The sequence below is a fragment of the Aphelocoma coerulescens genome (assembly GCF_041296385.1).
Source record: "Aphelocoma coerulescens isolate FSJ_1873_10779 chromosome Z unlocalized genomic scaffold, UR_Acoe_1.0 ChrZ, whole genome shotgun sequence".
Lineage (NCBI taxonomy): Eukaryota > Metazoa > Chordata > Aves > Passeriformes > Corvidae > Aphelocoma > Aphelocoma coerulescens.
In genome coordinates, this window is record NW_027184085.1 from 61,341,707 (window position 1) to 61,367,793 (window position 26,087).

A 26,087-nucleotide genomic window follows, 5' to 3' on the forward strand; every position below is an offset into this window, starting at 1 on the left:
CCACCCTCTTTGGCTTGCACCCTTTCTGCGAACATCTGTGTGTCTCTGACTCTGTTTGAAAGCTTCTAATTGCGGGAATTAGGCAAACCAAAAGCTGTATTTCTCCCTCTTTGCTTCTGCTGGTGGTATCAGATTTGCAGCTACTATTGCCGCTTTTAGAGCTACTGAAATGCTGGATTGTCCGTGCTGCCTCTAGGCTGCCCGAGGCTTTCTAAGGCATTGAACTACGAGCATAGCCGGTAAAAAGCTGTAAGTATACTTCCTCATCTGCAAGTACATTTTGTGGCATTATCCAGCATAAATGGAGCTTATGTGCAACTTCTTTTACCCAGACTTCATTTGGTAACACAACTTGGAAAACAATCTGCCTGCAAGGCCATTCTTCAGCAGGGAGACTGAGCACTTTGACTAAAATTTTAAAAACCTTATCCAAATTTCACAGCCAATTATATGAAGATCTGAACTCTCTCCCTCCCTCTTATACTTAGAGCTAAATAAGTGCTTTCAGTTATTTACAGTTGCAATCACTGTAGAAGTTATAAGAGAAAATCCCAGTCCGTATCAGACAAATTTCTCTTAACAGCATTTCACTGTATTTTATTGTGTCTTACTTACCTACAAGTAATTATGTGCTTACAGTTTAAATGACAGAACATGTTGCCACAGAAAATGGGAAATTTCATATGTCCACATTTATTATTATTATGATGTAGAGTTGTGACACCACAGCTGAAACTTTCCACTTTGAATAGCTGGCTCTAGTTAAAGCATAGAGTAGTGGATAATGTGTTGCCACTCCATATGCTTATTTTTCATCTTCTGTTTTTATTACTAGATTTAGCCCATTCCAAGGAGATTCAAGTGTTATTCCAGCATCTGCCTACTTTGTAGACAAACAGCTATGCTCACATCATTATGCATTAATATCACTGTACCGGTTTGGCCAAATTTAGAAATATATACTCTGAGAGAAGGCACAACCACCCCTCCCCCCCAGGTTCGGGAAAAAAATTTTCCTCGAAGGAAAGTGAAGAAGATAAAACTATTTATTTAACAAACACACGGGAAAGGAAAATGAGGTTAAATGGTAAAATCTTTCACTGTGGAGGAAAAACCTGGGATAGCGTTAGAGTCCTCCCTTTGGTCTCCTCGGAGCTGGGGCTTGGCCCAGGGCCAGGCCCTCTGTGCCCGATGAAAAGTCCTCCCGATGTGCTCTGAGGTTGAAAGCAGTCCAGTAGAAAAGGGAGAAAATCTGGAATTCCAGAGAAGGAAAAGCAAAGTCCAACTCTCAGTCTCTCTCTCCGGAGAACAAGAAACTGAAAAAACTGGCCAAAAGCTGACTGGAACACAGAAAGCTGGGTGCTTCCTCGCTCCCCTGCCGCAGCTGGGGATAAAAAAAAAAAAAAAAAAGCCTCCTATCTTTATGTGACCTTGAACAAGCTGCAAACTGCTTTGAGAAAGTTTTGCTCAGTTTTTTTCTTCTCCCTCTCAGGCTCAGTTTAGAGGCACAGAAAGGCACAAAAATTAATTTCTGGGCATAGGCAGCGATATGGGATACACATCATAACGTCACCCCAAGACAATCACATTGCAGTTTTATGTACTTAACAGAATCCTTAATATTAATAAAAACAATTATCTTTTCCCAAAATTTACAAACTTAAAAAATTATGATTTTCAGATCGTCATTGTATCTGAAGCAGAAATAGCTTAGCTTTTTAAAAGTTACTCTACTACATCTGGGATTTGTCTAACAGGTTAATGAGTCACAAAAGACTTAATGCTCCAAAACCCATTTTACTGTCTAATTCGGAATGTATGCCAGACCCTCTGTGATGAGGATTTTTTGAAGCTAATAGCAGTATTGTGTCTGACAGGTTTTTTAATTTATTACAAGTAAGGTGAAGATACCTCATGGCACATGTATTTGAAAGAGCCAGCTTTGTTTCACTAAACTTGTTCTGCTTGGAGGTAAAGTCCATTCCCGGATTCTAAAACAGTTTGTACCAGGATATTAAAGAGAACATGAAAGTAAAAATGTGCACCTCTATAGGGAGGCAGAGAATTGTGGAATTGTGGATAAAGCATCATCCAGGAGAGCACAGGGATCTCTACAATAAAATATCCAAGTAGGAAGTAAACCCACCCATGGACATCCTACATCCTATAAAGCCAAACCTACACAGTCTGAAAGAAGGTGCAGGACATGCCCCCTGCTCAAATCATTTTCCTGATCATGAAGCAGGGCTCTCCCAGGGGTTGTTGAAGACATTTTAACCTGGGCAGAGAAAACACTCCAAATATGACTGGTGGTGTTGATCTCTAGTGATCACACACCTTAGAAAATTTTGCTCAAAACCGGTGTATTTTGGAAAGGCTCTAATCATGCAAGTCTGTGTGATAACTACTATGAGGAGTAACTAAATGAGACCTGCCAGATCCTTGAGCATCTGGAACACAACTCTTAACCTGCTTTGGCATGGAAGTGGATCGGGGAGATTCAGATCTGAACAGACAAGGGAACAATTTGGCAATGTAGCCAGAACAGTCAGGCGAGCAGCTTCAGACACCTGTAGATCTATTTATCCACTCCTTGCTGGTGTAGTCCTCAGTTATAATTTTGTCCCTACTCCAAAGTGACAAAAAATAAAAATCTAGTCTTTTCTAAGGCTCTTTCGTTTCAAATTGAAAGTATTGTTTCTAAGACCATAATATTGATATGAAAATTAAATTTTCAAAAAATTCAAAAATAGGAACAGTTTACAGTATTTAAGTTAGTTAGTGTGACTGAGTTCTGTGTCAGCCTTTCCAGTACAGGAAAAAAGGAGAAGACATTTTATCCCAGAACTGCAAAAAATCTTTTCAAAATTATCACCTCTGTAGTCTTGTGTAGGGCTGAAGCCATCTAGAACTGGAATACAGCTAAACTATTGTTATCAACATGCTTATAACAGGCTTAAGTCTTTTCCAGATTGCTCATGACTATTTTGAATTACTAGAATTTCAGATCAGCAAAAGTATCCTGAAGCCAAAGGTTCAGAGTTGTACAAAACACTGGTAATACTTCAAATAGAAGATTTTTTTATACCCTTTATTAGAGGTAGGGTATGAACTGGAAAGCTGCACAAAATAAGAACCATATGAGGACAAAGAGATTTACACCTATTAGGATATTTAAGAAGCTGACAACAGTTTAAGTCAGATTCTCAGAGAAGGAAGTTTTACTTTACATGCTATATAAATGCCAACCCATAATCTACTTGCAATCTTTTGTGATTAAACAGATGAGCTATAAGATGCTTCTCAAGTCTTCAGCAAATGTTTTTCAATAGCAGGGAACTGTGACAATTCTGCTTTTGGATACTTGGGTGGAATATGCAGAATGATGTCTTAAACTATGATGTGGAAATGATCACTAAGCTTAAGTGACTCTACTAGGGAATTTACTGTTCCTACACTATTTTGTACAGTAACCAGCAGAAGTGAAAGAAGAACAGGGCTAAAGAAAATGGCAAGGGATTTTACAACCAAACAGAAGGGTGTAGGCATTTGCAGTAGAGAGAACGCACTTGGCTTTCCAAACCAAATCACAATTAGCAAAGTGTTTCTCTGGGTCTTCCAGGTCTCAGTATCAGTCTCTATTTTCTCTCTTCTTCACTGTCTTGCCCACGCCTACTCAAGTGTTGGTCATAAACTATTTTTCTTATTCACAGTTTTTACCATATTTTAATTCTTCTACCCCTCCAACAGCTCAGATATTGATGCCATGAAGATTTTTGCCTTTTCTTTCATACCCCTGTTATACCTTTTTACAGCTTCTGTATTCTTAGTGCTTTTTGCCTACATTCTTGGACTTGTTTGTTAAGCTAAGAGACTAAACATTTTAGAAGCTTCATAGCTAGGGATCAGTGTGCCCCAGACCTCAAGGTCCTCTCCAGAACTCATTCTGTAAACCAAGATAGAACCATCCAGGGGAAGGTTCCTTGGGGAGGGGGGCTCACTTGAGCCTCTCATTGGGGAATCTTTGATAGATATGCTAATTAGTAAAACCTATAATGTTATACCCAATGTTGGGGAGGGGGTCAGGAACAGAAAGAAGAAGAGAGACATAGATAGACTCGGCGGTGTGCATTTTGATGCATATGACCTGGACGTGTGCACCTAAGGATCCTTAAAATAAATACCAAGGTAAAATCCCTTTTCCCCTTCTAACCGTGTATGACTCTTGATTTTAAGACCAGGAAAAGGCATCAATATAAAGATGTAAACATCCTAATACCAAACCAACTTTAAGTTCAATTCTTTATTTCATCTCTCTTTACTTTCTATCTACTCTGTCTCATTTGCCCATTTCTCCACCTTTTTCACATGTATTTCTACATGGTTTTGGATGCTATACATTAAGCATGGAAAGTCTTTCTTGTAAATAACAAAGCTCTCCACTGTTAATAGCGATTTAAGACACCTACTAAGAAAACTGAAGTGATATCAAATAGTAAGTAGAAAGCGCTTGTATTTTTTTTTTAAGTGAATTGGCTAAATATTAGCTACCAAATCTAGTGCTCCCAAAGCACAGCATATGTGTTATTATTACCATCTAACTTTAGAAATCCAGTTATCGCCTGCTTTACAAGCCTCTATTCATGCACTTCTTGATCATCTTTGTATTCCTTTATCCTTTGAAGGAGAAAAATGCCCCTGTAAACACATGAAATTTTAAGAGAAAGAAGAAGAATCAGAAGTACATTGTTTATTCATCTTCCAGAAGAGGAAGAAGCATGTTTTTAAAGCAAGTAGCATTTCGAATTTATTTCTCTTAAAAAAATAAATGCTATGTTTTGAACAGACTATTTAAAGAAGCCATTCATGCTTTTGTCCAGAATTTTAATGCAATAGACTGGAAAATTGTAACATTTTAAAACATGCGACTTATTTTTCCCAAATACACAGATGCTAACCAATATAGCAACTCTGATTATATGGGTTATATCTCTAGTAATTATTTATTTCAGGGTATTGCAGGCATGGTTTTGCTAAGAAGAAACCAAATTTACTAAAATAGAGTGTCAAAAATCTGAATGTTGGAATAAGAATGGATAGCAATGTGGATCCTTTACACTGAGATAACAGAAAAGTATTTTTTCTTTTGTTGCTGAACACCAGCAAAATTGAAGATGAGAGCAACAAAGATCTCATTTGACATGAAAATATTCACAAATATGTCTATTTCAGGTTTTAATTTATTCCTTCTTCTACCATGGGTACAAAATATCACAAGAACCCTGCTGCAATTAAATGGAGAGCATCATTTTGGGTACATGCAATCTTGTAATTTCTGGTGTAAAAACAACAAACTGCTGATCTGTGTGAGGAGAATGTTTTCCAGAGTTTTATGGCCTTTGACTTTTTAGTAGTGCTTTGACATCTTTCTCAGGACACCAGTTTCTGAGCGTAGGAATCCTTGGTTTCAGGTGATGTGATACTGCCAGAATAACAAAATTGTACCATACTGTCCATTTCCAGCACTGTGCTTTGCAAGGCTTAAATAATTAAAGCCAGGATCCAGAACATAAAAGAAAACAAATATTTGCAAGAAGGGAGGTATATGTGGTCATACAGATGATAGGAAGGATTATTTTATTGCTCTTTCTTTGAAAGACCATGCCACAGGATACAATAACTGCAATGTCCAAGCAAGACCTGTGTACTATACCCAGGCTATTTCAGAATGTGATGAAAAACATGTCAAAATACATAATCTTGTGCCATGCCCTAGATTTTATTTAGTCATTTATTAGTAGAAATTTCCACAAAATTATTGCAGTGATTATCCCTACATTTGCATATCCAACTGTAAGTACATTGATTTTCTTTTTACTGGCGACCTTCTGCTTGTAAATGCTAAAAAAAGTAAAAAGGGAGGATCTGTTTTGCTTTTTTATATGACTACGTATAGCAACAACTCTTCCAAACTTTTTTTTCTCTAGGCTAAAAATCTTTTGTTCAGGAGAAAAAAATCCATCCTTTCCCTGAAAAGCATTCATTTCTTTGTTCTTTGATTTAAGGTAGAAAGAAAACCAGCAAAAACATTAAATAAAGCTACATGTAGATATTCAAAGTGTGCACCTTTTTTTGATATTGCCTAAGAGAACTATTCTCCTCAAACTGCAACATTCCTTATTCTAGTTGCTGCTCGACACCTGATTTACACCTCAACTGTGTTCTCAGGTAAGCATTTTGCATTTCTTTCCCTTATAGGCTATAAATAATTGCTAGTTTATTCTCCAAGGGGAGAAACAGAGATTTTATTCACACACATACAGAACTGCCAGCACATAAAACATCCAGGTAGTAAAAATAAAAAAAAGCTGTCTCCTCTCAAACACATCTGCATTAATGTTAAATGAGCGGCCACTTCATGAAAGCTTTTTAGCCTTACTCAAAAGCTTTCTGAAGCCTGGTGAGAGGATGTGCCTCATTAAAATTCCCAATTCCCCAAAGTTCTCTCCATTACTGAGACAGAGGAGAGTCTTTTTGGGGTGTATCCTTATAATCAAGTTAGGAACTGACCTTTAAAAAGACAATAGTGTGGTATTTTTCAAGTATGTGCATTTTTCACGTCAAAGGATTGGTCAGAACAGTGAGGAGCTGCATGTTAGAAAATCTTCTTTTTAGGCTTACCTCGATGAAGGAGCACTGAACCTTCCTGGCTCTGACTTCCCTGGCATCCTATTTGGCATCCACAGTACTGATGTCTGCAGGACCTTTCCTTCCTTTAGTACTTTTACACCCCTCACACACACCTGCTGTTTCCTCAGACCTTTTCAGGGTCTTCAGAGCCTTTGTCTCTCTCGAGCTCAGGGACTCTTTCAAGCGAGTACCACCAGAGGGCAAAGCCGGATCAGTAACATCCTAGCTCATCCCGGCTCTGTCCTGCAGCCCGGAGTGTGATGGGGCTTCCGGACTACCCGGTCAGCAGCATCCACGCTCACAGTTCACATACTACGTGTCACGACTGCAACGAATTGCAATCACCAGCCAAAGCCCTCTGTCTTTAGGAAGGTCTCAGCATCTCGGGGATATGAAATTAAAGGCCTGGCAGCATAATTAGACAACAGCTTCATTACCTTGTAATAACCCTTCTCAGTATTTGTGGGAACCCCCAAAATTTTGCTATAGGCAATTAAGGAGAACAACATAAGAAAAACTAAAGGAATAATCACATTTTAGATACTTCAACCCTCAATTTTGAACTCATTAAAAGATACTCTGGTCCAGAAATTTATTTAGAGAGATGACTTCATCTCTAGAAGCATTGGCTCTATCTTGGAGTGGCCCTCAAGCCTGGATGCAGTCTCCCTTTCAGCAGACTCTGTCGTCATGTTCATATAGAACATTTGAAACCACAGTAGAGTAGCCAGCTATCACAAGACAACCCACCCTATTTAAAATGATAGTCAGAGGATGTCTTTCACTTGAAGCTGATCAGAAAAACCTAGCAAACATGCATTTCTTCCATAGAAAGTGTTCACTCCCCAAAATATACTTCAAAACATTCATGCACCTGCTCTTTTAAGAGAAGGTCTCACTTAAGGAAAACCAAAATCCACCTGCATCTCACTATACTTTATGCTCCACATAAAGGCTGCTTCCCTTCTCTCTTTTCAATCAGTGTCTTCCTAAGCTTTTACATTCTCCACTAAGACTCTGTCCTATTCATCCTGAACAAAATTAGTGAACAGACAAAAGCAATTCATGATCAGCACAATTCATGTAACTCCAGGAGTAATTCTGTGAGAACAGGGTTTCTCAGGGAGCAATGCCATCAGTAACCAGCCATTCATAGAAAAGTGAGCAGAGGGTGTTCCACGCCATGAAAACTTAACACCTGCTTCTCAAGAGAACCAGCAGTTCCCACATCACACTCACATACCCATCACCACAGCTGGTTTTCAGTCATAACAAACTTTTGCTGACCCAGTCACTGGCATATCACCCCTCCAGCTGAGAGAGTGAGTCAGCTTCTTGGTAGAGCATTTATTTTCCAGTGAGATATGATCTGGTATGCACTGAAGATCCATGAAGCATACCTCAGCAGCAATGAGCACTCCAAAGGCAGAAAGGCAATCCTTCATCCAGCAGAGCAGAGTGTCAGAAAGTGGAGCAGATTGATACCCAGATGTGTGGAAAATGCTAGTGTTAACAGTCGCTGCAAGCAAATAGGCTGCTATGCCCACAGTCTAGAAAATGATCCACCTGGCACTGGTCAGGGAGGCATCCGTCCATTTAAAATCTGGGATGGAAAGTGTTGTGATGTCTAATTCACACATGCTTTTGGGCCTGACTGCACTAAAAAAGTGTTCCTTGAGGTACCTTGTGGGGTGATTTTCTGAAGAAGGGCCCCCTGTGAGCTGCTGAGTCTTGGTCAGGGATGGAGCTGGAGGTCACCAATAGAAACAGACTCCAAGAGGCCAAAGCAATAGAAATCTACTTTAAAGATGCACAGTGCTGCTGAAAAGCCTATCATTTTCTCTTCTGTGCTAGTTACAGGAAGGCTTTACCAGAGCCACATTGGGCAGCTTGATCCTCCCTGGCCAACTTTGACAGCTCAACCTCTTGGAGAAGAGATATCATGCAATAGGAGGAGTTCTAAAATCATGTTCTCAGCCAATATTGCTGCAACCATCAGGAGGGCTTTTTCCAAGATGCACCCTTTAAACAACAATAACAGTTTTCAATATGTTTTAGGGTGTATGTATGAAGGTAGGGTCACTACTGTTCATGCTAATACTGTACAGTACCACTGAACATCAAAAATACATCAGTACAGGTGAGCACTACACCTGCTCTTTTCACAGTAAAGATATTAGGCTGGGAAGAATGCCATTACACAGCTGAACTATCATTTTCAATGTCTAGAAACAAAACCTGCAAACAATCCTTTAATCTCTATTATAAATTATATCTTCCAAATTACATTCCTAGCCATTTTAAAATGTACTGATGTCTTTCTGAAAGGAGTCTTGTCCTTCAGAAGAATTCCTGCTATCAAATAACATTGGTTTTTAATTTTCTTCTTTTTTAATATTTTGTTCTCAAGTGAACTTATGTTTATTGTTTTAGCAATAGTGTATTCCATGTATGTATTCCCTTCACCATTTGTGACAGAACAGTCACAGGACTGCTTCAGAGAGCACTGAGATTATCAGGAATGGGGCATTAAAAATCAAGATACTTTAAGTTTGTGCAATTTTTTGCATTAATAGAGGAAATATAAAAATACACAAAAAGCGTATCACATCTCCACAAGACAACTTCATGAAAAGCCAGTGATGTTCAAAGGGTATTTGTACATTTATAATTGCATGAAGAGAAGGGATTAGAAAAATAGTTTTTTCTATCAATGAGTTACAAAAAATAAGATCTCTAAAATAATTTTTATGTATCATTTTACCATACTAAAGAACTATGTTCAGGATCCAGAAACTGCAAACCAAAATGCCAGTCCTAACTTTTCCCTGAGCTCTCTTCCCTATACATGTTTACTTAGCATAGCTAGCAACATTAGCAGCATGTATTTTTAAGAGTCCTTCAGAAGCGTTGAGACCTTATATTATTCACTTGCTGTGGGAATACTCCTGGATGTCTTCATCTCCTGTTCTATGCTTTAAAATATGACAGCCTCTGCATCTTTGCCTCTGAAGCTGCACACAAGCAAGACAGACCTAGTACTTTCTCCTTTTGCATCTCAAAATATTTGGGCTCTTAAACCTGAATAGTAGTGGAAAAGACCCAGAGAATCCATTTCACATTTCATCTGTCCCTTCTCCCAATAATGAGAATGTTATCATTTCCAGCCATCTAAAGACAGGTCTTCATGCTGTCAATAAATCAACTTGAATGTTTACAGCAAGCCACAAACCTAAAATGCAGATCCCCATTCTTCTGTGCCAGAGGGCTGTGATAGTTGTCCCGTATAATACTTTTTTTTCAACTTGCTCACACCCTACTCTGTCCAAAGAAGCTCCTTCTGCCCCCACCCATAACACTGCTGTCAGACACCATCTCTCAGCACTCACCTCACCTAGAATGCCTCTAAACCAAAGTCATAGCATGGAAAGTAGAGGAAGCAAGACATTTCACTTCACAGTTAATCTTTTAGGAAGTAGTGAGATCACTTACCATAGTCAGAACACCTTTCCAATTTAGCCTTCTTTGGGAAAATTTCTTTTATTTGTATAGTTTTAGTCACAGAAGGATATGTTCTGTGTAAAATACATTTCACAGAGAAAGAAAATCCTATGTTCTTATCACCTAAGTAACATAAAAAATTTTATCGCACCTAAAAAACCCTTGTCTCTTCAGTCTAATAAACTGCAAGGTCCAAAACAATAACAAAGCAAAACCCCCATGAAAACATCTCACTCATCCAAAACCAATCCCAGTTGGTCAAAGTTCTCAACAGAGTTAAGTATCAGCCCTTGAAATGCATTTGCATATTGGTACCAGAACAGGGTGCAGAAACCAACTGTCATTTAATCACCTGGATACTTCCTACCCCATACAACAAATACTGCTGAAAAGTAGACAAATTCTACAGGTAACAAGGATCAAAACAGTGGCACTCTGTGTACACACTCTGTGTACACACTCTGTGTACAAGAATTAAACATCAAGCAATCAGAACAGAGAAGTCAAGACACTAGTATTCTTTCATAACTTAAAAATGTAACTTTTTTTCATTTTGTCCTTATTATTTAAAAACGTTATTAATTAATTACTGAAGTTATATTATATTAAACTGGGTGTTAGTTTTGAATTTCATCTTTTCCCTCCCATGACAGTGCCAGTTTATTTAAGACATTTGAAACCTTTCTGTATTCATTACTTTGTTTGCCAGTTCTGCAAATCTATAAACAGCTAATTGCTGTATGATACAATGTCTCTAGCATCCTGACGCTGCATCAGTCAAGAAGAGTGATATTTTCAGGCATTTGTGGCTTTGCAGTCATTCTACTCCAGTCTGCAGCTGATCTCAGAGGGAACTATTAAAGTAAATTTCCAGAGTTTCCTAGTCATGCCACACTCTAGAAACTTAGGAAAGAGCAATTACGTCTGAAATTACCTTTTCAAAAAAACCTATTGCTTCATTTCAACACATTTAAATAGAACAAGAAACTCACCAAATTCACCTGTTTGTTCTTCATTTGGGCAGCCAACTCTCTGCAGATGAGGTGCTATGAATCCAGCTGCCTTTCACTCATTCTAGGAGATGTAGGAGATGTGACAGGTTCAAGTCTATCAGCAGAGTGCGACGCTGGTGCATTTCTACAGCAGGGAGGTGGAAAAAGCAGGGGTGGAGGGAGAAAAATCAGCCCTCACAGCAGTTTAAGAGTTCTGGCATGTTGTTATTGCCAGAACAGGTTCCTATGACTGGCTTTAGCTATCTCCCCTCCTCTGACATCGCTGCCTGTCGAGCTGGGGAGCGCAAAAGAAGGCTAATCACTGTACACCTCGAGCCGTCTCCTGCAGCAACCCCTGGGGGTTTATTGATACCTGGGGAGGAAAGAAGTTTTGCCACCTGTCACCTGGGACAAAATGATCAATTTCCTTATTCTAGTACTAATGTTGGATTCAAAGCCAAGAGACAATTATCCCAGCTGGTTCTTAACACAACCTATGAATGACACTGACTGTGATTATTAAAACTGGTGTGAAAGGCATTGTGGCAGATGAGTTCCTTGGGCTTATTTATAGATTAATTTTCTGCTGTTTACATTCATGTTAAATTCAGGAAGGGATAGGAGCTTTCCCCTGTGAGAAGAGCTTCCTCTTTTGCTAGTTGATATTACTTGCTAGATGCATAAATTGGCAAATCTTTCACACTAATGGCAAACTACAATAAAACAGTTGGTGGTTGCTTAACAATTCACTTTATTTATTTATGGCTGTATAAATAAGGGCTTGAATCAGCTTTGCCAGTGTCATAGAGAGACTGAGAAGGTGCTGTTTTGTATCATGTTGAGGGGCAAGGGCTATCAGACAAAGCACCCCTACAGTCTGAGCTCTGCTTTCAAGCATTGCTTATTGCCCCCAAAAGCAGCAAACTCATGAAATCATTTCACCTCTTTGTAAGCAGGTGAAGGAGCAGTGAGAAATTCCAAGTCACTGTTAGAGAAAGAAAAAAATAATTTTTCAAGCTGAAGCTTGCTTGATGGTGACTTCAGACAAGTCTTAGAATACTGAAGAATGTACTTGTAACAGTACAAGTAGAAAAAATAACATTCTGAGCAGAAACAGTAATAAGAAGGAGTCATTTTTTACCATGCATTGTATGTGACTTTATTGAATTTTACTTTATCAAATATGAAAAAGTTCAGTTACTCAGTAAACCCAGACCTGTGATTTTTGTCTCTGTCACTCTCCAAATATTGACAAAGTTCCTTAAATGCCTCAATTTTTATTTTAACTTTCTAGATACCTTTAGAACCTTCTAGATAATAGGAAGGCCTAAGAACCCTAGGTACAGGTCTTGTACATTGGTCTGACCATGACATTCAGCCAGAAGACTCTGACCTCTGCCTCCATAGCAATACCCTCTGTTAGATAACCAATACTTCAGACTGTGTATAAATACCTTTTAGCAGGAACCTCTGTCTGTTCAGAACATGCTGTCAAATTGCCCTCAATTAAAGTAATCACTGAGAGCTTGTGAAGAGGAAAATATTTCCATCAGTAAGTAGGGTCACCTCTTCTATAATAAAACCAAATTCCTTTCCTCTCTCTGCTTTTACATATCTAAAACTTCTCTTCCATCTCACAGCTGTTACCGTAACCACTTCACTGCAGTGCATAAGTCAAGACTGATGCAGGACTGAGAGAAACTGAGGGCAGTGCTCAGTGCAGCAGTGAGCTCAGCTGTCCCAGAGCAGGTACAGATTCTCACTCCCAGATGAAGTCTTATTTCATATGCTATGACTTTTTTTCCCAGTGGCTACCTTAATGACCAAAAATGTTAGGTGTCCCAGAAATGGGGAGCAGAATTTCCTGCTTCCATAACACTTGTTCTTGTAAACTATCCCCTTGTCCCAGCAGACCTTGAATGTTTCTTCAGCCTGTTTGCACTGGGAGGTCCCTGGGTTGTCACAGGCACCTACCACTGATTTGCACCCCACAGCAGGCAACATGCATTCATATATGTTTGGATTTCTATGTGTGCATCTCCACAGCAGAGAAAATGATGAACCAGTGCTGTCTGGTTTTAAGGAAATTCTGGATGCTATTACATACAATTAGACCCAAACACTACTTTCTACATCTTTAAGTTAGTCTGGGGGTTTTGCCTTGAAAAAGCAGAATACCAGGACCAGGTCCATCCAAGAACTTATTCTGGAGCATGTATATACACCTCTCTGCAGTTTTGAGTGTAGCATTTGAAAGGTGTGATGAAAGTCCTGTTAACATTGACATTTTCTACCTGACTAACTTTAGGCAGTGCTGTTCTGGGCTGGTTTGCTGTTCTGGGTCAGTTTGCTGTTCTGGGTTAGCTTGCTGTTCTGGGTGAGTTTGCTGATCAATGTCAACTGACTTTTTAAACTGGGGGCTAAGGTGTACCATACATAGAGTTTTCATGCCAAATTGGATTTCAGATAAGAAAAAAATTTCTTCCAGATACAAAAGATCCAGAACCTTTCTGCATTTCTCCTCTCCTCTCCTCTCCTCTCCTCTCCTCTCCTCTCCTCTCCTCTCCTCTCCTCTCCTCTCCTCTCCTCTCCTCTCCTCTCCTCTCCTCTCCTCTCCTCTCCTCTCCTCTCCTCTCCTCTCCTCTCCTCTCCTCTCCTCTCCTCTCCTCTCCTCTCCTCTCCTCTCCTCTCCTCTCCTCTCCTCTCCTCTCCTCTCCTCTCCTCTCCTCTCCTCTCCTCTCCTCTCCTCTCCTCTCCTCTCCTCTCCTCTCCTCTCCTCTCCTCTCCCTTTTTTCCCCAAAGATTGAATAAAGTCAAAGCCCTTGTTTTTTGTCTATTTGCAGACTTACTTTTTTTACGGTAAAAAGTAAAAATTTCTAAATCACATTATTACTGAAGAAAAAAGCCGAGAAAGACATTATTGTGGTGACATACAAGGTTCTTTATCGTTTTCATCTCACTCGTACTATTTTCTTCCAATAAAGGTTTTGACAGCTAAGATAACATGTGGATAAAACAGCAGGTGTGAGTCAGACCTTACTCCAAATTTCATCCTGGAGAGAATAACAACTACAATCTAGTTTATTTTAAAACAAAAGACAGGAGGATTGGTAAGAAAAATTATATAATGAAGATTTTTCATTAACATATAAAGCTACAGTACAAGCTTAGAAACTTACAATACAAAAATATACATTGCCTCTCCCACTTCAAATATGTCTAAAGTCAATCAATGCTAAGAATTTTTCCAGACAAAGTGTGTGCTCTTTACGACTGAAAGTTTTCTAATTTGTAGCAATAGAAGAAAATCAGTGGTATGATTTATGATGTTTTTCTCTTTCAGTCATGCAGCAATGTCAGGGTTTCAAACATTTGTGAACGTGTTACTATTTGAGAAATAGTTTTCAGCTTTACATATATATATATCTATCTCTATAGTGTAGTAAAAATTAAAGCATTCTAGGGTGTTTAAAAGGTTGTTTTTAAACTTCAGTTTTTTGGTGGACTGACTTTTAAGTTGTTTGGAATATAGAGTACAAGATAATAATGAGAATGGCTTAACTATAGTGTAGCCACTGGAATTTTAATGTGAAAGAAAATACCATGGTAAACTCTAGAAAGAAAGCACAGACTGCCACTAGCTGTTCTCTGGATTTAAATGAAAATAACGTAATGCTGTGAATAGTTACTCTTGTGTAGAACTCAAAATTATATTTGCTTTTAAATGAGGGTGGTTCTTTTGCCTGCAAGCAGCAGGGTAACCCCACAGAACCTCATAAACCTTGCTAAAATCATATTGCTATTGTGAGGAGCATGCAGTGGCAGCATAACACAGCAGAAGTAACACACAACAAGGAGACAACATTTAACATAAATCACTCTGTTACTTTTTTTTTTTAGTCACACAAAAATCAGTTCCCTTTTCAAGCAGACATAGGCATTCACTGTATTTATCTCTGGACTTTGCTACTGTTTCCAGATTTGCTAAAATCTGGAAGCTTGGGCATGTAGGAGTAAGTTACAATCTTCCTTATACTACCATTTTATAAACCTCTGCTTTTCTTGTATTGTTCAATGTTGTTTTTCTTAAATTATGTTTGGTATGTGAATGCGCACACGCACATGCAAGTCTGAAACAACATTTTTTTTGAGATCTTCACCAGCTGAAAAAGCCTTTGATTCACCAGTATAATTAGTAAAAAATTTTGAAATAATCTTATTAGATACTCAACTACAGTTAGAAGTATTTACTTTACAGTAACAACATTAAGAAAGCTTTTTTCCCGCCAAGTCATATATTAGATTTAAAACTAAAAATACATCTTTTTCTGAATCCTCATGTGCTCAAAGAAACATTCATTGCAATCATGTAACTAAATATCATGAGATAGGCTGAGCAGTTGACTTAGAATCAAAAAAGTCCTCAAGAATTCATGAAGCTTAGTCTTCCTTGTCATAGCTTGTCCAATTATTGCCAGTGAAAAATAGCGTTGAAAAGGATTGTTAGAATAGGATTATTGAACACTGAAAATTGAAGTGGAATGTTTCACCTGAAGTAAGAGTTTGAGAGTAAAAGATACTGATTCTTTTTTGACTGCTTATTCATATATTTGTCTTACTATTTGTTACCACGTATTCAGCAACTTCATTAATTCTCTAATTTCAAAACTTTTTTTTCTTTTCAGGAGCAAAACTGGAAATGAGGTCAAATGTATTAATATGTTGAGCTGAATAGCTTTTATATAGTATTGAGTGCTTTTGCTGAGAGACACCTGAGACCAGTTGCTATAGTAATATTTTTCAAGAGAGCCTCATGTTGATGTTGTGCATATGGGGTAGAAATGCAGAGAGGAAATGAACCACTTTGTTTTTCCATGCACAGGAAGGCCAGCTTGCACAACTGTTAACAAATGAGCAAAAAATGTCACAGATTGGTAGCCATTTGGAGGTGGGTGGAGTGGGAGGTGAGTGGAGAAGAAACAGGTCAGATCTGCACCACAAAGTCGGGGGAAGGTGTAGGTAATGACTATATATACATGTATTCTAATTATCTCATTAGCTGTCAGGAAAGATACCAAGAAGAGAATTAGAGAAGCATGTTTCAGCTCTACAGTATGACCAACGCCTCTTGCTTGAGCATCTCATCTCCTTGGACCAGCTCTGGCAGCACCTGACAACCTGGTTCAAAGCCTTCACAGACAAACTTCACTTCAGAGATTTTTTGCTTGAGACTAGGAGCTGGCAAGAAGGACAAGTGTCTTTGATTGTCTCCCTTCTCCCCATTTCCCACCTCAAACACTTCCCATATTTGTTGTCCTTGCTGGCCAACAAGTGGTGCCACTGTCATCTTTCTGATTGTGAAAGAAAGAGAATAAAGTGTGCAGTAGCATTAAGGGTATCTTACTGGCCTGCTATAAAATTCTCTTTGATGCAGTTTGATTTAAGTTTGATTCTGTCAGAACATAAGCTTTTCATCTTTAACTTCTCCCACACAATGGCATTCATGCAAGCTGTGATGGTGCACTCACACTTTTCTTGAAAAGCTCCCACTGAGGTGAAGTTTGTATAAACAGGACAGGTGGAGTTTCAAGGAAAATTGGTGTCCAAAATAATGTTTGGAGTTTTTTAAGTTACACAAAGCTTGAGATATGACCACTAGTCTTACAAGCTAGGAAGTGATAAAGCAGTGACAAATAAAGTGCTTTCCTGGTACAGAGCTCTCGTTTAATGATGTGACTGACTGTCAAAGGAAAAATAGTGGGAAGTGAGAGGACAAGAAGAGAAACTGAGACTGCACATAGGTGAGGAAACTCTTTGTAGGCTTGGGGTTCCTGGACTCCTTAAGGAACCCACGGCCAAGAGTTGTGGAGAACCTAAGATAAGCAAAATATTTGTAGGGACATACATGGTTTTGCCAAATATTTAAATTTGTTATCAGCCACTGAGCTTGTTTATTGCCTATGTTTCAGCCAAGTCACAGTTTATGCATCTTCATGTGTCTGAAGGTCTAATTATAAACCAAGAGCATTTGCAAGCTTTGGGCTTACAAAAGAACACTAGATACCAGGAGTTCCCAGATGGAATCAGAACTGGTCCTGTGGACTTAACTTTTTGGAAATTCATTCCTCATTGGCTGTAGTTCATACTATGATGGATTAAGGCAGAAGCAGTGAAATGAATGCTGGTCTGCCTTTATATACTGTGCTGTTAACTTCAGAGGTTCAAGAGAAATTTCTCAAGCAGTTAAATCTTCCCAGGTGCAGGTTGGAGGGTTACTAACCTTGTCAGCCTTTCCAATGAGCCTTTCTTGCTCACGTCTGAACCAAGAGACACTGAAATCCATCTTGTCTCAGCTGCAGGGAAAGCCTAGTGCATGTTGAACTGGGGAAGTTGATTGTGGTCATGACAGGCACAGGGAGAGGATGACATGCCAAAGATTGAATACTGACAGCTAGAACAATAGCAGCAGGGGGTCCTGGTACTGGACAGACAAGGATCTGATTTTAGATTTAGCCATCTTGGTCTGGGATGTGTACTAGGAATAAGCCCCTGGACTCTGAAGAAGGCAATGGTTGATTGTCCTGTTCTGGTTTCCAGAGGTGGGTGGGGGGTCATTGCTTTGTTAGTCAGCTTTGAATACTCAGCTGCTGGTGCTCCTGTACCGTACTTACTAGCAACATATGGCTGCCTAAGTGATGTCAGTCTGGACTCCTCTGTCATGGGGCCACTTTCATGCTCATCCATTAGAAAAGAGGCTCACAAGAAGACCAAGTACCTGTGACCTTGCTACATCAGTTCAGAGGCACCAGTGAGTACTGTCATAAGAGGTAGCTCTGAAGTAAGCTGCAGTACTCAGAAAATAAATGCAGAGAAAATTAAAAAAAAAAAAAAGTAAGACAGTTTTGTGAATTATCTTTTATAAATTCTATAAATCAATTGCTTTTTTTTGTCCCTAGTTTGACGCATTTCTTTCAGTTCCATCACAGTTAACTTATGTGTTGTCTTGGTTTTGGAGACAAAACTTCAGGAGGAAACACTCCAGAATGAGTGTCTCCTCTGAAAGGAAAAGGGCCTCCCCTTTTCCTACACCAATAACAAGTGGATCACAGCAAGTGAAAGTAGAAAAACCAAACTGTTTATTAACACACAAACAGAATAGGGTAGAACAGGGAAAAAAACCCAGAACCTCAAAATACAACAAATTCCCGGAGAGGGAACAGACACCTGGGCTCAGACCAGCCGGGGCCACCCCATGGGCCCCCTGGACCGGGGAGGAGGGAAGAGAGGCAGTGAGGCAAGGGGAAGGGAAGGGAAAAAAGGACAAGGGAAACCAACAGAACCTTTCCCCAGCTAGCTGGAACACAGAAGAAACCCAAAGAGCAGCACAGCGCTCCCGGCGCACTCCCTCCCCAGCCCTGCCGAGCCCCTGGAGCCGCTGAGCCCTTGGGCTGAGCCGTTCAACCGCCCCGCACTTGGTCCCGTGGCTCCAGCCCTGCCCCCCGGGTCCATCTTAAAGGCAGAGCATCCTTGGGCATTGAGCACACAGTTAAGGAATAAAGCGGCTTCATAACGTCACCCCAGGACGTGTATTAAATGAGCTCCCCAGCTACAAACTGCGCAGCGAGGCAAGTGACTGAGAAGATGGAAATTGATTGTGCAAATCAGTGCTCAGGGCTAAAACTGAGATGTATAGGTGATGTTAGCTGCTTGCACTATTCTCATCAATGAATGCCACATCATTTTAGCAATACAGATAATTGTAAATGAGAATTATTTTAAGCCAGTTTTACTGTCTGTTCCTTCATTCAGTTCTATGAAGCTCAATCTGTCTTCACCAGATAATGTCAATGATAAGTTAAGGAACACAAAGAACATGAAGTGTTATGTGCCAGCACTTTCCAGACTTAGTTTCATAAGAATTACCAAATGATATTAAAATACAGGTAAACACAGTTTTTATGCAGAATTATGGACTGTCACTTCCTTGGCAAAGAAACATTGAAGAAAGGGACAGGTACAGACTGCTACAGAAGAGAAGATCCAGAGCTATATCCTGCTATCCCTACTGAATATACTTGGTAAGTAAATCTAGCTCTGTCTAATGTCTCACAGACACCAGTCTGAGTATAAAATACATTGTTGCTCCTGTACGCTCAAGTAACTCTGCAATGACGTGAAGAAAAGATAACATTCTAGAGGAAGTTGTGGGTTTGATACATACAAAATAAACAAAACATGAGTGGATTTATCGAAACAAATTTTTTTTGTCTGATTAATGTTTCTCTGATTCCTCTGGACTCACAGAACAGTCCAGATTGGTAAGGACCTCAAAGGATCACCCGGTCCAATATTTGTGGGAAAAGGAAGCTGTATGAGATTATCTGGCACCCTGTCCAAAGACATCATGAAAGCCTTCAGCAATGCGAACTCCACCACAAACCTGGGGAGGTTGTTCCAGTGATGGGTTGTTCTCACTGTGAATAATTTCTTTCTTATGTCAGTATGAAATCTCTCCCAGTGCAAATCCCATTGCATCATGCCTTCTCCATGTGCCCACTTATGAAGAGACTTTCCTTTCCCTTTCTATCCATCCTTTAAGTATCAAAATACTGTGATGTGGTCTCCATGAGCAGTCACTTCTCCAGGAAGAAGAGGCAGAGCTCCTTCAGTCTTTCCTGAGGTAAGGTTCCTCAGGCCTTTGATCATCTTCATAATATTCTTTGACTCTCTCCAGTCCTTCTGCACTTTCTTGAGCTGTGGGGCCCAGAACTTCAGGCAGTAGTCCAGGTGCAGCCTGAAAAGCACTGAGCAGATTGGGATGATCCTGTCTCTATCTCTAGCAATGTCCCAGCAGAGACAGCCAAGGACTTGACATGCCTTGGTTGCTGCCATGGTGCACTGTCAGCCAACACCTGTTCTGTCAGGCAGAAGTAGGGCAAGATTTGATGTCAGTACTGACTGTACAATGGCTCTTGTTGGATACAAAAATATATAACCACACTTCCACTTATATACTGTATGCACATTAGCCATCACTTATAATACAGAAGTTTAAGCATTCCAAATCCCACTAGTAAACAGCTAATCCATTTCCATATTTTGACTCTCATGGGAAAAGAAAAGAGCTATCAGAAAAGAAGACCAATTAAACTTACTTGTACTTGCAGAGAAGGTCTTTCTAGCAGAAAGATTTTTTATTATTACATTTACTCTCCAGTGAATAAAAATATATGGTATGTAGGTAGAAAATTATGTTCCTATCTGCTGTGAACTTTCAAGCCTTTCAATAGAATCTATCCCAATTTCAGACAACAGTTTGGTTTCTGGTTGATAATGGTATCTGGTTGATAATTGCTCTGAATATTTGGTCTAGATTTCAGCTTGTTTCAGGTAATTAGGCTGATATTTTCAAGATGAAAAATTCTCTCAGATCTTGCCAGTGGATTCTGCTGGTTTCAGAACTCTTTTTTAAAGGATTCTTTCAATGCCAAATTATTCAGAATATTTTATCTTTGACCACTGATAATTTTCCCACTTATGATAAACTTTCATACATCTCCAAATCACAGCCTGAAGGACACAAACTGTGAATTTTATTTGTAAGCATTCCAAGGATATAAGGGCATGAAAAAAACTTTGAAAATCAGATCAAGAAAACATTTGAATATTTCACAGCATTATTGATTTCCTAGGACAATGTAGGTGGTCTGGATTGCTGACACATTTTTAAGAGGTATCAGTATTTCTAACTAATCTGATTTTTCTATCTGTGGATAAGGAAATAGTGCAAAGAGATCTGTAACAACAATTAAATTATTTTGTTGACAACTTTTCTGTGACACTTTGCCTCTTTAATTTTCTTTTTTGCTTTAGTTGTTTGGCTTAGCTAAAAAAAATCTCCCTTCAGGTTTCTATGCATTGCTGAAACAACATGGTATCTTAACCGGTTCCCTGATCCTCTTCCCTCTTTATTTATACAAAACAAGAACAGAAACAGTTTTCTTAAATTCGTCGGATACATGGACCTTGTGATTCTCATTTTCAGTTGTTGTTTGTCAGGTTTCTTTTGGTTTAACTTAAGTTTTGAATATGAAGCAGAGACCTTCTGATGTTAGCAAAATTTAATTTTGTATCATATGTCTTGTTTCTAGAGCACTTTGCAGTCTGTCTGTCTCATTTCATGTGCCCACACACAGGCACAGAGCATCAGCCATCTCCAGTGGGAGGGTGACAGCCACACAAGCCCACTGGTAGCCAACCAATGCACTGCATAGCAGTGGCAAATGGGAATACTGGCCAGGGATGCCACATCAAGCCCTCCTCTGCAGAGCATGCCATGAGATTTTCACTACCCATGAGGAGCAGATGTCTTAATTTCTGGTCACTAAAGAAGAGGACCATGCCAAGAGCATGACTTAGTGGAAGGAGGGACAATACCAACTTGTCAGTAGTCTGGGCTAGCAGTCTTCCAGAGTGAGACAAGGCAAATAACTGGAGAATAAAAGCCTTCACTTTGTCCTTGATGAACAATCTGAGAGGACCAAACCTATGAGGAAGCCATCACCATAAGGTACAGCAGGAGACAGACTTGCAGCCTACCTGAAGGTGCTTCATAAGCCCCAGAACTTAAAAAACTGCCTCAAAAATATGACCTTAGTAAAGCCACGGAAAGGACAGCTATATGCAACCAGTGCTACTGTTCCTCAGGACTGAATTTCATGCTTCTGCACGACTGACATTAAGCAGCTGGCCTACAGTGTACACTAACATGCTGTGAGTGTTCCCAGCAGAGGGTCCAATCCTCCATGGTAACGCTCTTCAGGGAGCTCTGAAAATGCTTTAATTATTAAAATGAATAATTCTTACCAACACATTTAATTGGAAAATATTACATGTTTAAATGGGCACTCATGGAAGGGCTCTGAAAAATCTGAGTATATAATAGAGTATGCTGTTTGAAGTGAATTTTAGCAATATTTTTTCAGCTAATAACACCATGCATTATTTATCCTCTCTCTTTTTAATCCTATCTGATAGCTCATATGAAGAAGGAATCACTGGAACCTCAGAAAAAAATGCAAATCTGTGAATTACCCCCTACAAGCTTAACCTGTCACCACTAGCTCATCCTCCTTCCTTGCTTCCTGTCCCTTAGCTTCCGAGGAAATAGTTCAACAAATTTATTGCTGCAGGAAAAACTAACCCCCTTGTTTCTGCTGCAGCACTGGGAGGACTGTGCAGGAGTGACCAATTACAGGGTCACAGCCTGACAGAGATGGGACACAAACAAAGGCAAGAGAAGGCCAGTGCAAACTTGTGGGTGCCACAAGGGAAGAGGGCAGAAAAGGTTTCAGGACACAGATACCAGCTGCACAGAGGAAGCAAGGATAGGTGTGAACAGGGATAACCAAAAGAGTCAGCAAATATCTGCAGAGAGGTTGCTACCTGAAGGTCTCAAGGCAGGAGTTTGGATCTTTAAGGTGCTCTCCAGCCCTGGTCATTGTGTGATTCTGTGATTCTATGAAATATACAGCTTCACAGCTGGAGTTGCCTAAACTGTTGAACTTGCATTCTGTCACAAGAGAGTGGCACTCAAAGAAGGATTTCTGCCTCCAGATTAAGTTCTGCCAAGCCCAGAGCCCACAGTGAGCCTTTCCAAAGGGAAGGACCCACTGGATATACTACAGTCTTGCACGGTAATTTTACTGACAGACTTTGCCTGATCTAGTCTAAAAAAAAAATAAGTCTTCATATTTCTTGGCACTGTTTTTCGTCCTTGGAAGGTAAATATGTTACCTTCTGGATATAAGCATGGTGGAAAAATCAGGAAGACACTTTTACCTGAAAGTTACCTTCTTTCCGTCAAAGTCTAGTAGGAACATAAAAGGAAAGGGATGTTCAAGGGAGGTATTGTGAGAAAAAAGACTTGTCAACAGAAGAGGGGAAGAACATTTTCTAAGAAATAAAACTTTGATGTGAAAATGACATTTATTATTTTGACTGACTCTGAGCAGGACCCATAGATACCAGTGCAAACTTGTTTTGTTCTGCCTGGTTTCTGACAAAAGCAATCTTAATCCTTTTTGAGCTCTTTCTCCTCATCTCAAACCAGACCATTAGTTCGCACATTTTTCCTCTTATTGTGACTCTAAAACAAAATTGTGGAGACTTTCTTATTTGTTGCAAATACAGCCTTTTCAGGCCTATATTTTTTCTCTCTTTTTTTTTTTGTTGTTGTTCTCTCTGTGCATGTTCATTAGCTGCAGGAAGGCATTGAAAGTAATGAGGTTTCCTGTGTAGCTGTTGAAGACTTCACACTCCTGGATTCCAAAGAGAGAGATCCTGTAGGTATCCTCTCTGCCCAAAAAATCCAGCACAGCATAGCACAACAAGCTTGGGAGGGAAGCCAGCAACACTCTACTGCACTTTGCAACACTGACACATGGGCCTGTTTGGGTTTACAGTATTCATTGATATCATACTAATGGCAGTAGTTACCAAACAGCCCTGCTGCAGCTTACAGATGAAATTCAAGGATACTCAGAGCTCTGAGATTACCACAAACCCACTTGCTCCCTCGGATTTGATTCCACTGTAGCACTGTATCTTGTCTGCAGTTTGACTATTTTTATCAATAGCTCCCTTTGAATTTGTGTCTTCTGCCTAACTTCTTTGTTTAGTATTTAACATGCTGTGGCTCCTTGAGTAAACAGCTTGCACATCGGAATCTCTTGTGGCTGCTTCTGCTGAGTCAGACATCAAAATCCAGCTTCTGGTCAGGAGTCTGTGACACATGGAAAAAGATGTGTTTAATTCAACCCTTGGGTGTGATTTGAATTTCTGATTAACTCAATTATAACTAATTTAATCAATTCTCAACACATTTGGAAAGAAAAGCAAAACAGGGGGAAAAGCTAAGGCCAGGATCTTTTCCAGACAAGAACAAAAATGAGGGTGCAAAAAAATGAGCTTCAACACAAAAAGACTGAAGTTTCTGCAGACATTTGAATGTTTGCAAGCTCCTGGACTGTGGTAAAACAGGAGCTGAACACACAGCTATGTATGCTACAAGGAGAATTTCTGCAGAACCTTTGAGCTTACTGGAAGATGAATGTGAGTAAAGAGAAGCAAATGAAAGCTGTTGTACTCTGTCTGTTCACACTGCAGTTCCCTGCCTGCATGGCAACTTGTCTTGCCAATTCTGAAAAGCCAGTTTTTCCTTCAGGTCTCAAGAGATACAAAAGACAAGGGCTTTTGGCTTTGCCTGTTGCTCTTGTGAAGTTTCAACATATATATTTCATTTTCTCCACCATACAGTCGGGTTCTGATGTAGCATGTAGCAAAATACCATATATTGCAACCCTGTTAAAAATAAATTTGGTCAAAACAATTTTGTTTACCAAGCCTAAAACTCAGCTGTAATTTCCACATGACAGATACTGTTCTAGAAACACTCATAAATGTTTAAAAAGACACAAAAAATGTAAAATTAACCTAAAGCAGGTAAAAGTAATTTGATGCTGCATGAATATATGATTACATAGAGAAAGAGGTTTTTGTGAGTTAAAAGTTACAGGAATAGTTGGCAATTTCAAGCACTACTAAAAAGAATGAGGAAAAGCTTTAATATTTGTTGAGAGAAAGACTAAACCCAAAAGATTTGGTGAGGAGGAGGGAACCATTTTGTTCAAAGTGACCTTGCAGCTGGGAATGCTAAAAATGCCGGTATGAAAAAATGCCATTTATTATGCCTAATGTTGTTCCTCCTCTCCCTGCAGGGAGCCTGTGACCCAAGGGAGCAGGGAGCCTGTGTCCCTAGGGTACAAGAGCCTGTGTCCCCAGGGAACAGGAGACTGTGTGCCCAGAGAACACGGAGCCTGTGTTCCCAGGGAATAAGAGCCCATGTCCCAAGGGAAAAAGAGCCTCCTTCCCCGCCCAGCATTGTTAGTGAGGTAATGACATAAATCTACCCTCAGCATTTTGGCTGTGATTTGATGTTGCCCTTGGTTACCTGTATGTGTTGATTCACACTGTGTTATAGGTCAAGCAGGGTAAATACCTTTTATTTAAGACAGTATTGAATATGGTGTTCTTACACAGCCATAAAGCTAAAACAATACTTTCTGTCCAGAAACCTCTATTTTCATATCAAATCTCTGTTTCCAACAGACACACAGAGCTAAAACTCTGCAACTAGCATATAGCTCATATCTGTAATGAAAATCAAAAAGCAAAACCCCTGTAGCAGGAGAGCACATTTAAATTACATGCCAGTGAAGCAGAAATTCATTTAGATGTGATGAATATCCTTCTCTCTTCTTTTATCTTTGATGTTCTGAAAGTACGTAGGTCTTGAAGGCAAGGCCTAGTCAGGCTCCAGGCTGAAAGATTCTATCTTTCGACGTTTTAAACTTGACAAGAAAAGTAAATATAAAATAATTAAGTCGAAATCCATTTTATTTCCTAAGTTAAACATATTACAGTATTTCCAGCTGCCCGCTCAATATAGCTACACAGAGAAAAACACAGCTGAGGGTGTAGATAAGGTACTGTAGTTCCACTCTGAAGATGAGGCCAAACTTGAATCCTCACTATTTTGAAAGAAAGGAAAGTGCTAGGTAGGCAGGCTTTTATGGAGGAGAGGCTGAGTAGAGAGCTGGGACCTAAAATTGCCATTAAGTTCGGAGAGCTTCAAAATTAAACAGGGACATCCTCATGTTTAAACTGAGTGAATAAAAAAATAAAGAACAACAAAACCCATTTGGGGGGGGGGGGGTTGTTGTTGTACAGTAATACAGTTTTATAAAAGCTGTAACATACCAGTCTTCCTGGGGATTGCAAAGGTGGTGGTGATGTTGACAGAAAAATGAGAAGGATTTCTGAAGGTTTTTTACACTTAGATTG